The following is a 13,828-nucleotide window of genomic DNA, read 5'->3' as shown; positions in this document are numbered from 1 at the left end:
TTGGAACCAAGTATTCTTTGAACTTACTGGGTTAGAGTTGTAGAACTCCTATAATTACTTTTTATTTTTATCTTTTGTTTTCATTAACAAGTCAATGATTTGACTTCACACAGCTAGATTATTCTGATATGAATGACACAATGATACCTTAGTTTTTAACTGTTAGGTTGTAGTAAACTTGATTTTTTGATAATATTTATTACTTATCATGTCTGATGTCTTCTGAAATTTTTTAAGAAAAATTCATATATTAAATAGGGTGTGAACTAGCATATTTACAAAAGAAAATATGAGTTACTGAATCTTTTCAAGGGGACTGGGACAGAACATGACAATGGAGTACCAGCAACTCACTCATCCATTTCTAGACCATACTGTTTGACTATGAAGGGTTTCTGATATTCTTTCTGATAGGGCAATACTTATCTTCTTGGGACAAACTCAACAGATGGTATTCCAGAATAGAGAGTAACATAAAACAAGAAATGCTAAGTGAAATACTCTGTAGATTTTTGATATTATTTGTTTCCTTGCAGTCTCTCATCCCAGAGAGGATGTCCAGGGTGTGGCTGTGGGCAGGGGCACAACCTGGGCCCAACCCCATCCCAGTGCATCCTTCCCCTGCATCCCACTGAAGGAGAGGAGGGGTCACCTGTGGCATTTCAGGATGAGGTGGTCCCCTACACTGTGGAAGAGGTGGACTAGGGGGTAACCCTTGACCTTTTCTCAGGACCCTTGTTTTTCTTTCAGACGCAGAGAAGCCGAGAGACTTGATCAAGGTCACTGGGTGTGTAAGTGGCAGAGCCAGCACTGGGGTCCTCCCTGCCAGGGGTCTCTCCTCCCTGGCCTCAGCCCAGATCTCCCAAGGAGGGAAGCCTCATTCCTGTCTCTTCTAGGTTCTTCTTTGATCTCTTTTCCTCTATTTCCCTTTGCCTTGCCTCCCTCCTCTTTCTTCCTGTCTGATGCTCAAGGATTCCATGTCTGATCAGCTGCTTGTAGTGGTGGTGTGTACTCCGCTCCCCTTCTCCCAATTCAGGTCATGGAGGTCCCAAGTTTGGTGGACTTGCAGCCTGTGGGGCAACTACACCTATTAAGCAGTATTCAAGGTCCTGAGAAAGGTCAGCTGTTATTGGATACTAAGGGAAGGGGTTGGTGCAGTCATGGCAAGGTGCAGCCTTTCTTTTTATAATTTTATGGTCCTTGCTAGATCCTACCTCCAAGTCATTGGGAATCTTCTATCTTTCCTATAGAAAATACTGTAGTTCATTTGTTTCTCCCTAAAGAAAATATAAATCCACGATGAAGGAATACAAAGTAAAAATTCAGTAAAGACAATGGGGTAGATCTTTTACTTTTCAAATAATACCTCACTCAATTTTGTCCCCAGATTGCCTCCTGTACTCTGGAAAGACTGTGGTTGTTCAAAGGCCAGGCTGTACTGGGGCTCTGTCTTTTCCAACAAACTGCAAAGTACGTAAGTTAACTGAGAGTCCAGGAGAAAGAACGGAACCTTTCCTTCAAGATTGTGGTAGCCTCAATGGTATACTCCCTGTGAAACTGCTCGGGCACCTAAGTCCTTGGATGAACTACCAGTTGAGAGACCAAGATTTGGTAGTCTTTGTTGACCTGAATTGCCCATATCATCATCTGGGTCCCTCCTACCTCCAGCACCATAAAGCAAGTGGTGCGGTGGCCAGGACCCTGCAAGACCCAGCCCAGGCCGGAAGAGCCCCACCACTATCAACTCTATGTGATTGGGAGTACCAGATAATTTGAGCTTCCCCACATCAATGTTCATGTGGTTATATCTTATGTTGTGACATCATAGTATACTTGGGAAGAAAGATGAGTATAAGCACTGATGAGGTCAACTTCTTGGTATATAGATACTTGCAAGAGTCAGGGTTTTCTCATTCAGCATTTACCTTTTCTGTAGAAAGCTGTATCAGCTACTCTAATATCAATGTTGCCCTGGTTACAGCTGCTGCTCTGATTTCAATCATCCAGAAAGGCCTGAAGTCTGAGGCAGAAGTCAGTATTAATGATGATGGTACTTTGATGGACGACCATTAGAGTCTCTGTCCCTGATCGATGCCATGAGGGAGGACAGGGAAGGGGAGGAGGGGGGAGGAGGGGGGAGGAGGAGGCAGGGAGGAGGCAGGGAGGAGGCAGGGAGGATGCAGGGAGCAAGGATAAAAAGGGAAGAGAGGAGGGGGAGAAACAGAAGGAAGAGATAGGAGTGGGAGGGGGAGGAATGGAGGAGGGAGAAAGAGAAGGGGAGAGGAGAAGCAGGGAGGAAGGAGAACAAGGGGAAGTGAGTCAGGGGAAGAGAAGGAGGAGGAGTGGAGAAGAAGGAAGGGAGGAGGAGAAAGGAGGAATGAAGGTTGATTGGAGGACTAGAAGGAGGAGAGGGATGAGGAAGGGGGAAGGAGGAAGGAAAAGAAGGGGCAGGGAGGAGGAGGAACAATTCAAAATGTCCTCTGCTCCAGGCAGGCCTGTGGCTGTCCCTCTGACTGCAGAAGAACAGCAAACAGCAATCCCAAAGCTAGCCCAGGAGAGGGTGTTCTCTCACTGTGTGTCTCAGGGAGATACTGCTTCTCAGGTGGCCTCAGGAAAATGGACAGCATTGAGAGTATCCAGCTGGAGAACTTTCTGTGTCATGTCAGGCTTGGGCCACTGAAATTTGGGACCAATGTCAACTTCACGGTGGGTCAAAGGGGCAAGAGTGCATTCCTGATGTCTCTCATAGCTGGTCTTGGTGATCAGTCGTTAGGATTTCCTTTGAAAAAGTTTGTGAAAGTTGTAACGACTTCTGCCAACATCTCCATCATGGTAAGAAATAGAGGGGAAGGGGCAGCTAGGTTGCGAAGTGGTTAGAGCATCAGCCCTGAAGTCAGGAGTACCTGAGTTCAAATCCAGTCTCAAACATTTAATAATTACCTAGCTGTGTGGCCTTGGGCAAGCAACTTAACTCCATTGCCTTCCAAAAAAAAGCTATAAAAATAAAATAGAGGGGATGATGCTTTCAAATCTGAGTTGTATGGGGACTCCATCATTGAGCAGCAGTGCAGCAGTGCCAACAGAAGTCCAAGGTACAAACTGAACAACCACACAGGAAACCTGGTTTCTTCACAGAAAGCAGAGCTTACAGCTATTCTTGATGATCTTAGAATTCAGGTGGGTAATCCAGTGTGCATTTTAATGGGCAGGTAATTATTACAGAGCAGACATGATGGTGCTGGATATAAATTGTTTCTGAACGTGACTGGACTTGAAAAGAGGCAAGAAGAGTACTTAGAAATTTTGGAGAGAAAAGCCAGAACCCAGCTGCAGATAGACAAGGAGAAGAACAACTGGAGATGCTCAAAATTCAGAGAAGAGCCATAGAGGAGCAGAGTCAGAAGATGGTGTTCCTGATGCAGAAGTTAGAAGCCTTAAGAGATGAAATGACTTGGCTGCTAATAAATGAAACCTATCAGCCCACTAGGAGCTTGCATTCATCTCCAAGGCCCTGAATTTGCTTTGACAATTGAGTCTTTTTTTTGTGAAAACCCCAAAAATGAGCAAATACTTTGTGAACTAATGAAAAAGTTGATGATCGTGTCAGCATTTGAGTGTGAGATGTTTGATGTCACAGACACAGCAGCCTATCACCCAGTGTTTCCAAAAGTCCTCTCAGCCTTAGCAATAGGCAAGACTGGAGTGGTCAATACTTTGACTGACAGGATAGGCATGGAGACAGTGCTACTTATTAAAACTATTTGTCTTGCGAAGAGATGCAAGGTCAAGAACTCTGCAGGAACTGTAGCAAAGATTTCATTGCCTGTGGGGATGAAATATTTAAGAACCATTATTCTTCATGTGACAAATCACAACCTACTTACTTAGGTGATGTGGAAATAGAAATAAGTCATTTGGAGAAAGAAATCGAAACTAAAATGCCACAGTTGTTATAACAGTAGTTCATCATTCTCTGCCTTCACTTGAAAAGGATGTCATGAAGAATCAAGATACTGTTAATAGTGGTTATGAACATTTAAAAGAAATAGTGATGAGAATAATTGCTATGACTTCAGAAATAAAAGATCTTGAGGATAAAGACAAAAATCAACCAGTTGAACTCTCAGTTCTGGAAGAGGAACTTGAGGAAATTAAAGAAATGAGGAAAGAGGTTGAGGAAAAGATGAGAGCTCAAAGGGAAGAAATAGAGAATGTAAGGCAACTGAAAATATATGCTGAACAGAGACATGAAGAATTTAAGTTGAAATATAATAAGTTTTAGAATTCATAGATTTCCTTAAGGAAGAACAAAATCAGGTTGCTGTACAAGTGGACATCCAGGGTCAGCTACGTGATGCAGTGGATAGAGCAGTGGCCTTGGAGTCAGGTGTACCTGAGTTCATATCGAAGTAAAACACTTAATAATTATCTAGCTGTGTGGACCTGGGCAAGGCACCTAACCCCATTGCCTTGCACAAAAAAAGAAGTTAATATCCAACATCTAGCTGTGCAGCTTGAGCATCACTTGCAGGTTCTCCAAGTAGAAGAGCTGGACTCAAAAAAGAAAGAACTTGAGAATGAGATTGCCCTGGCCAACTTCATCTGCTCTGAGCATGTAGGAGGTATAAGATCTGCCACTCCTCCTGGTGAAGAAATGAGGGTGTTAAGAAAGTCTATATAATCAAAAAATGTTACTTATAGCAACCAAGAAGTAAAGAAGCAGTGCCAAGAAATAAAAGAATGCTATATGTACCTAGAGAGTAAAATAAAGGATTTGAAAATCCTCCTTAAAACACTGGATGAACTATCAACCCAGAGTGATAAAATATACCAGAACCATAGAAAGAGTCTTTCTTTAAAATGCAAATTTTGCTTTCACAGTTTATTATTTCAGTGCTTCTTCTGTGGGGAGATGTGCTTGAATCACCAAAAGGAGACTCTTTCTGTAATAGTCCAGGCTGGAGAAGGGAGCAGCACAGCTTTCAGTGACATGTAAGCCTTCTCAGGAGATTACCAATCTTTATCAAACTTTTTTTTTTCTTTTTTACTTTGTGGTATATCACAGAATCACCTTACAGATGTCTGGATGCATTTGATGTCTACATGGACCTTACCCATAGAAAAATTGCTTTGGAAATGAACCTCAGTGTAGCACATTCCTATTAGTACTGCCAGTTCATCCTGCTAACTCCACAATACATGACCTCTCTTCCTCCAAGTCCATTAATTGAAATAGACCAAATACCAGACTCTGAAAGTGCCCAAATCACCCTACCTTCTAAGCACTCAAGTCAAAAGAAGAATACTGAATTTTTACTTAAATGTAACAAGACCATCTGCTTGTTGTGGTGTTTTCTTTGTTGTTGTTCTTTTTGTTTTTCTCAGTGTGTCTGTGTGGTGTTTTGTTGTTGGTGTTTTTCTCAATGTGATTGCAACGGTACTATCCAAAAATGTCTCTATCGGGGAAAAATGATATTTAATATTAATAGTTATTTTGAGAGCCAAAATGGCAGAGTTACAAGAAGTACCAGATAATGTTGCCATCGGACCTCATTCTTAAAGATCTAGAAAACACATCAGACAAGAGAGTGGATACCTCAAGAATCTTGTCAATTTGCTCAGGAGAAAGTCCTCTGAGGAGTACCACCCTTGATTTGGGACACCTCCAAGAGAGATGAGGTCAGGCCTAGGGAATAAATGTATCCTACAGGATCCCCATTAGGACAAAGGTAGATGCCCTCTCCAGGGATGACTAAAGAAAGATCTATAAAACTGGGTAAGATTTGGTTTGAAAACAAAAATTTCTGCCAAAGCTTGGAACTTTTGATTATATAGAAAGTGATGGAGTTTCACTGAATATTCTCCCCAAATCTGTTTAGGACAAATGAAATATAGACAGTGCTAAATTCTACTTTATTCTCAGTTTTTCTTTCCTCTGCTTATATTTTGACAAAACATCTAGAGGAATGGAACTTCAAACTGCTTTTCTCTCCATTAGGGACTTATTCCTTTTTAAGTCTACTTTATATGGTTGAGCCCAACTGGCAAATAAAAATAATACATTTTTGTGTTGTTACTAAATTACATTTTTGGTGAGATTCTAAAGGCATTAGCATAATTATCGTAGACTGACAGCAGGACTTAATAGAGCAGACAGGGAAGATCTTGATTTTAAAATCTCTTAGAGAAAAACTTAGAAGTGCAGGTCTGCCTTATTGTTGTATCTTGTTATAAAAACTGGTATGTATCTATTTTGTAAATAGTGAAAATCAGTTTATCTATGATGAGTTCTTTACATCATATAGAAAGAGACTTCAAACTGCTAGGAAAATCATAAAGAGAATGAGAAATAAGTGTCTGTTTTGTCTGTGTGATGCTCTCTGTGCTCTGTGTTAACTGTAACTTAAGTGTTTTACTTATGCCTCTTCTTTTGGCATGATCAATGAATAGTAACCAACTGTTAAAAAAAGGAAAATTGAACTAAATATTCTTAAGAGGCAAAAATCAGTTTTTCCCCTCTGTTTTCAACATTGTCCAGCATTGGAGAGTGTTGAGATGAAAGACAAATACAGATATTATTTGAAAACTAAAACAAAAAAATTGATTTAAAACACATTTCTGGAGGGGGGGAAGACTATTTTCTACCATTTTTAAATTGCAAATTTGATTTCTTTAAAATATTTTGATGGGATTTTCAGAAACTAGTACATTATAGGATTTGTGAAATGGAACATCTTAAACGAGTAATTGAAAATTTTTATTTAAATTTTTAAATTTATATGATTAAACTTTAATTTTAAATTTGGGATTGATAAAACTCACTTGAAATTTCAGAACAATGTTGTTAATCATGAAATATGCTCAAGAGAGATTCAGTGAAATAGGAAGTTAGGGAAGTGTTGAAATAACAGTAACTGAGGAAATACTATGGGAGGAGTTAATTTAAAGCCCCCTTGAGCTTAAACAATTTTGCAACTCATAATTGAGAAGAAAAAGCACATGTGCTAATCTCTAAAAAGTTTCAGTCGGCCAAGCTCTTAAATCTGAAATTTGGGCAATCAATCTGTGAAATTGGCTTTAATTTTTAGCATAGAATAAATGCATGCTTTAAAACTGTATTTAACATTATGACAAGTGTATTACAGGAAGGAAATTTTAGACAATCTTCAGAAAAGAATTAAACTGTAGATTTGGAGTTCATTTACCCTTTTTGTGTTGACTGCTTTTAAACAACCAACCTGAGGATGCCAAACAAGTTCTGATTAGGGTTGAAGATTGAAGGTGAATTCCAAAGTGTATGCCCACCCCCGCACCCACCCAAATAAGATTTGCTTTGAAATCAGAATGCAACTGAAAGTAATTGAAATTCAATTATACTACTTGCAGTTTAAATTAATTGCTTAGATAAAGTATTACACAGTAGAACTTGTGTAGAAGTCAATTGTTATTGAAAATAAGGTCAAATTTTAAAATTAAGACTACAGACTACAGTAAGCTAAGGAAATAATTATTGAAGACAGAATTAAACAGAAAGATTTATTTTAAAAAGATAGAGGAATAATTGAAATGCTTGCACACTTAACAGAAGTGTATTGATGATAAGAGATCCAATTAAAATGAATACATGGCTTATAAAAGTAGAAAATGCAGAAATGTTCAGAGGGAAAAGCAAAACTTGCAAATTATTTCAGGATAAATAAATATCTTGTAGGATGAAATGAAGACACAGTATAAAATGAGTTACTGTCAATTGGAAACTTTAAAAGTCACAAAACAAACAGTAATTTGAAATCTCTGCTAAATGATACTTTACAGTAAATTAGATTTAAAGGGAATTAAGCAAGTGGAAGAAAGAATAATGTTGCATTAAAAAATAGGAAAAAGTAAAAATGAGTAGAAGGGTAAAGAAAGCTGGAATCTGCACCAGCATGGCATAAATTCAGAGTTTGTAAATAAGAGATTTTGAAGTTCTGAGAAGGAGATTTCAGAAAAGATATTAATTGCACTGAAAGAGAAAAGCTTTACATTTTGTAGAGCAATGCCCCATTGACAGTTGCTACATGTATCCATTCCCTCTATCACTATGCTAACAAAAGAAGTAGAAATTTGACATAAAATTGATTGGGAATCTTTTTTTTTTCCGTTGCTCTGGGTTCAAGAGTTATGGTAAAGGATTGCTGCCTTAGAATATTGAAAGGAATTGTCTTGCTTCTTTGCTTAATTCAAGGGAAAAAAAAAGCAATGGGAAGTTGAGAGCGTCACCACGAATTTTTGAACATGAGCTAACTAAAAGCAATGGACCCTATTAAAGATTGACATTTAAGTACCGACAGTAATCATTATACATCATCGGTTCTTTGAGAATCAGTCTTGGTAAGTACAAGAAACTAAGAAGTATTTACACTTATCTCCCAGGATTGTTGGGAGAAACATAGTTGTGAAGGTCTTAGCATAGTGCCTGTCTTGTAATAGTTTGAGCAGTGTAGTACTGAGCCCTTGTACCAGTCAGTGGACCAAAATTCTAATCCATTTATAGGGACTTTTTCTAATGGGCAAAGTATGTTAACAAACTTGAGAAATTATACACTAAACATTTTAAAGTATTTCTAAAAACAGACTTAAGCAACTTTAACACTGAGAAAAAGCCTGGCTTGTGATAGGCACTACATAACCTATCATGAGTAGCATGACGATGTAAGGAATAACAAGATAAAATTATAAATTCAAAAGACTTCCGGAACCTATATGAGTGGCAGACAATGTTTGCAATGCTATGGTTGATGAACTGCCCCATGGTCACCTGATTTATATATTTTGTGCGACATGTTTTACTAGGAAGTACCTGTCCTTTGTGGGTCTTGTTACTGAGTGAACTTAAACCTTTATAGAATGTTTAATACAGTATGAGTCAGTGTTTAATGAACTGAAAAAATAATCAGTATAAGTTGTGTCCTTTTCCCTCTTCTCTGATGTCATCATTGTGCCTCAGAAAGGGGAGACCCCCGCTTCTGGTTTTATGTCACCCTTGGAGGACTGCCCTCCATGCATTTAGATTGTAATGATCCAGAGATTCTTTCTGAGGTTCAAAGAGGGGGTAATGTGAGAATAAATACGTACCTATGAATTCCTACTCTGTTTCAGTTATTATTTATGAATTTGCTATTTTATTGAGTCCCCCAACTTATTTTTGTACCCTGAATCATTCTTAACCCAACACAAACAGGTGACCATCTTGAGAGTAGATTCAGGGAGATAGTAGATGAACTCATACAGATTGACATATTTTTCCCACTTTATTTTTCTTTCTAAACTTCCTACTCCCCCACCCCCCCCACCACACAGATAATGTGGAAATATCTTGTGCATGATTAAATATATACCATGTACTAGTAACCAGTGCAGGAAAGGACACCAGCCTGCCGCTCTGTTACCCACTGGATATGCATCAGACACTTGGGAAGATATGCGCAGCTGGATGGCAGAGTGGAGCCATCACTGTGAGCAGAATGCTTAGTTGCTTGTACCAAGCATGGAGCAAGTTCATAAGCAGATAGGAACCTGTGTCTCTGATGCCAGGAGCAGATTGGAGACTCAGTCCTAGGCTCCTGCTCAGGGAGGAAGCCTGCAGTAGAATAACTATGGCAAGAGGCCCACAGTAAAAAAGAGCCTGTAGTCCAGTTCCTATGCACTTGTAGATCCTCATAGCCAATTAATGGCCCTGAGTTAAGCAGCATTCTCCTGGGTACCCAACCAGGAACAAGCTGCTGGACCCCAGATGGTGTTAGGAACTTGCAGAGCAAGGGGGAAGCGAGCAAACTTTGACCTGTGTCACATCTCTTTCAAAACCAAAGGAGGCTACTGTCCCCTGGGGACTTTATTTTAATTGTATGTTTTTATGTGTCTTTGATTTAGATGTCTCCTTGTCAGACTTTGTTAGCCCTTGTTAGACTTAGCATATTGTTAGACTTTGTTCTCTAAGTCACTCTACTAAACTCTGTTTATGGCATGGGTGCTTCATGTCCAATATTCCTAGGTCTAATTGTAGAATTCCCTCAATCCTATTCTTTTACCCTTTTCATTGTTCCCCCTCCATCACCTTTTTAAGAATATTGTTTTCTTTTTGCCCAATCCATTTCTCAGTGTACCCTATACTTAAACCCTACCCTTTACCTATTGATCTTCATATATTCTATAGTCATTAGACATGAGCACCATTTCTTCTGTTCTTGTCATTGCCAAACCTGCTCATATCTACCACATTCCCCTCCTTTCCCCAAATCTCTGACAAAGAAGTGATGGGTTTTGCCAAGTCCATGTCCAAGCGCATTACTTGCGTATTTGGTATTTTCCTGTACTTTGAAAGCTCAATTGACTACTTCTCTGCCCTCAAATCTTTGTCTTCTCCTTATTAACTGATTCCTTCCCACTCCCTTTTAACATATCCAGATTACCTCCTGCTTTATATAAATCTTCACTAGACCTTAACATTGACTTAATCAACTGTGTCTTGTATCTGTGTTTTCCTTTGTAATCCTAAGTACTTTTTAGATCTATGTTCTAATTCTTTGCTGTTCTTTGCATTTTAAAACAATGTCCTGAGAAAGCTTCACCAGGCTGCCAAAAATGCCAAAACTAAAAAGCAAAAATGGTGAAGAACCCCAAACCTAAACTGCCTGTCTTGTAATCTCGTTAGCTTCCATGGGCTGAATGTTCTCTATGCCTAGGTAACTCCCAGTTTGACATATCTAGCATCAATAGTTCCCTTTATGTTTAGTCGTACATCACCAGTTGCCTGTTGAACTCTTCCAATTAGATGGGCTTCAAATAACATAAATTCTGTTGGTTGGAAACTGAACACATAAGGCTTTTCTCCTAAGCCTTCCATTTCCCCAAACATCCTGTTTTCTACCAAAAGTGTCACCATTGCTCCTGTTTCTTCTGTTTGGATTCTAATTGTCAGGGCCAACGCCTCATTTCTCTTTACCTTAGCTATCCAAGCAGATGCTATATCATGTTCTCTCTTAACCCTAAATTCGTGTTGTCTCTTCCTTCACAAACATGTAAACACCTCCTTCCCACCACTGACATAACTGCGCCAGTCTAGTTGTCTAGGAGATTGCATTATTGCCTAGGTGCCATCCTTGCCTTAAGCTTTTCACCACTCTACTTAATATTGCTGCACTGCCACCAGTCATTTTCCCAGAATACATATCTGACCATGTCACTCCTCATTAGAACCAAGTCTGTTAGCTCTCTATTACCTTGAGCATCAGACATAAACTGTCTCTTTTGACTTCTCAAGCCCTTCACAACTTCGTTCCAACACATCTTTCCAGGCTCATTGATTAATGCACATCATCCGTCCTTGCTCCATTAGTCAAGGTAGGTAAAAAGACCTAATCACCATACAGTACTTGAAATTCTATAGATGGCATTGATTCTATTTGCATTTTCTTTCTTAACCTTCACAACATCTCTGGAAATTAAATTGAACAAGTATTGCTGTGTCCATGTTATAAAGGAGGGGCTCAAAGGAAAGGTTATAAATGTCAACTAGTCCTGGGTACAGTCAAGATCTGAATTTAGGACTTCTGAATCTTATTGGTTGTTGCGACATTTTCAGTCAATGTCTGACTCTTGGTGACCCCATTTGGCCTTTTTTTTGGCAGAGTACTGGAGTGATTTGCCATTTCTTTCTCCAGTTCATTTTTCAGATGAGGAAACTGAGGCAAGCAGAATCATATAATTAGTAAGTGTCTTAGGACAGATTTTAAATCCAGGCTTCCTATTTCTAAGTCTAATGTTCTATCCACAGCAGCCCCTAGCTGTCCCTCTGGTGTTTAATTTCCTTACCATTACATCTTGGTATCAGGCTACTTACCTAACCATGGTAGGATCCTTTAAAGATCAAAACAATCTTTGAATCCATTTAGCTTCTTGAGGAAAGCACCATGGTGGTTTCTAGTGTGGTTACCATTGCTGCTTTTGCAGGTCACAAATGTTTGGGGTTTTTTTTGGTTTATGCAACTTTATTGAAGAAAAATAAATCAGTTACTAGCAGAGCTATTAGTTGATCACTCCTTCATTGCCAACTTGCACCATTTATTCAGTGCTATATTAAACAGTGTATGGGAAGATAGAATAACTAATAGCTCCAAGCCTCCTGACAAAATTTAAATGAAAATTACAAAAAAGTTCAAGACCCTCTTTTGGAATACAAGGGGTGTTTGACTTCCAATTTCCATTCTCTGTAGAACAAGAACAGGTCATTCCTTTATTGACATGCATAAAATACATCACGTTTTCTGTTCTGCTGATGCTATAAATTCAGTACCAATTCTCCAACCATATCAGTTATGAGCATAAAGTATATCATGAAACCTCAAATCTCTAACAATGGAAGGCTTAAACAAGATGGATGCTGCTACAGTAATGCTGCTTCCTTTGATATGACAATTGAGCATCCATCTCCCTCCCCCTCAGATGGTATCTTCAAGCATCTGTTAGAGCAGTGAGGAATAGTTTTAGTCTCATAACCAAGTTAGAATGAAGACATTGGCCACATAATACACATGCTCCATTTTTTAAAAAAATTCTGAATCTTGGGCAATTGTTCTCTTGTAACTACAGTTTCTAAAAGCAGTTATTGTCCAAAGCTGGAAGAACTTAAGTCTTCTCAGACGAGCATATGCATGAATGAAGAGAGGTAAACAAAAAATAAAATTAAAAAAGATGAGGTCTGATAATGCAGCAGCCGGATAAGAAAATCAAAAAAGGAACAATAATTTAAAGTTTATTCCAGCTATAATGCAGGTTATTGTGACTTTAAGGTAGCATCACATGGCATACTTCTGAGTCCATTCTCAAGATATTCTATTGTACTTGTCTCTGTTTTATAGATGCGTGCAATCTCTGACACTAAAGGGTCATCTGGGTTTGGATCACATAATAGTGAACAAATGGATAAAAGAACTTTAGAAACAGTTAAAGCAGGAGACCACTGTGATCTTAGAATATCGAGACAAGTGCTGCCATTACTGTTAAAGTTTGAATGATAAATTCTTGTTGTAAATGCCACCTTGGGAGGTTTGAAGGGGTAGTCTGTAGGGAAATGAATTGTCAAAAAGAATACCCCGCCTTGATATTAGGTCCCATAATTGTGGCTTGCCAATGAAACATATCATCCGCAACTGGACCTGCAGAACACTGTGCTGGAGGGTCACGGGCCAAATCGCTAAGTTCCTTATTGATGAGTTTCAGCACCATGTTGCCTGCTTCTTCTGGCCCGACTCGGAGCTCTCTAGGTGGGCAGCGGGTCCCGCCCAAGGGGAGGGGTGGGGGGAGGGCATCGCTCTTCTCTCACCGGCTCCGCCCGATACAGGCGCCTCCGGGGGCCTGGAAGGGGGCCGCTGCGGGAGGAGCCTGGGCCTAGGCGGCACCGGGCCAGCGTCCCTGGAGGCGACGGGGGAGGGGGTGGGCGGGCGGCAGCCGGGGGTCCGGGCCCTCTAGTGTCCGCTCCCAGGAGGGGCGTCCGAGCATAGCGAGGAGCCGGGGGGCGCGAAGCAGATCCGAGGGAGCTGGGGCTCTCCGGCCACGCTCCCGCGCCACCGCCGCTGCGGCCTCCACCATCACCCTCACAAATGTTTTATGATCCAACCTCCCAAAGGGTTGTCCACCTCCAATATGTGTTCAATGTAAGCAAACATCAAAAATAATGAGACCAAATTCTGCTCCTGCCCATTCTAATATGAATGACTACTTGCCCTCAAGAAAAGGGATTCCAGACATCAGTAAAACTGCTCATGAATTTTACTTCCTTACAATCGTT

The 13,828-nt window shown here is 39.9% G+C and overlaps 1 long non-coding RNA gene and 1 pseudogene across 4 annotated transcripts in view; one reads left to right on the top strand and one right to left on the bottom strand.

The window, feature by feature from the left end:
- The window catches only part of LOC141496921 (uncharacterized), a 1,073,688-nt gene that overhangs the window by 1,002,845 nt on the left and 57,015 nt on the right, over nucleotides 1-13,828 (top strand). The gene's annotated exons all lie outside the window — the stretch shown is intronic.
- Nucleotides 12,837-13,266, bottom strand: LOC141501584 (ubiquitin-conjugating enzyme E2 D3 pseudogene; annotated as a pseudogene).

Source organism: Macrotis lagotis, chromosome X, assembly GCF_037893015.1.
Source record: "Macrotis lagotis isolate mMagLag1 chromosome X, bilby.v1.9.chrom.fasta, whole genome shotgun sequence".
NCBI classification, from domain to species: Eukaryota; Metazoa; Chordata; class Mammalia; order Peramelemorphia; family Peramelidae; genus Macrotis; species Macrotis lagotis.
The sequence above is the reverse complement of the archived record's forward strand: the minus strand, read 5'-3'. Positions and strand labels throughout refer to the sequence as shown.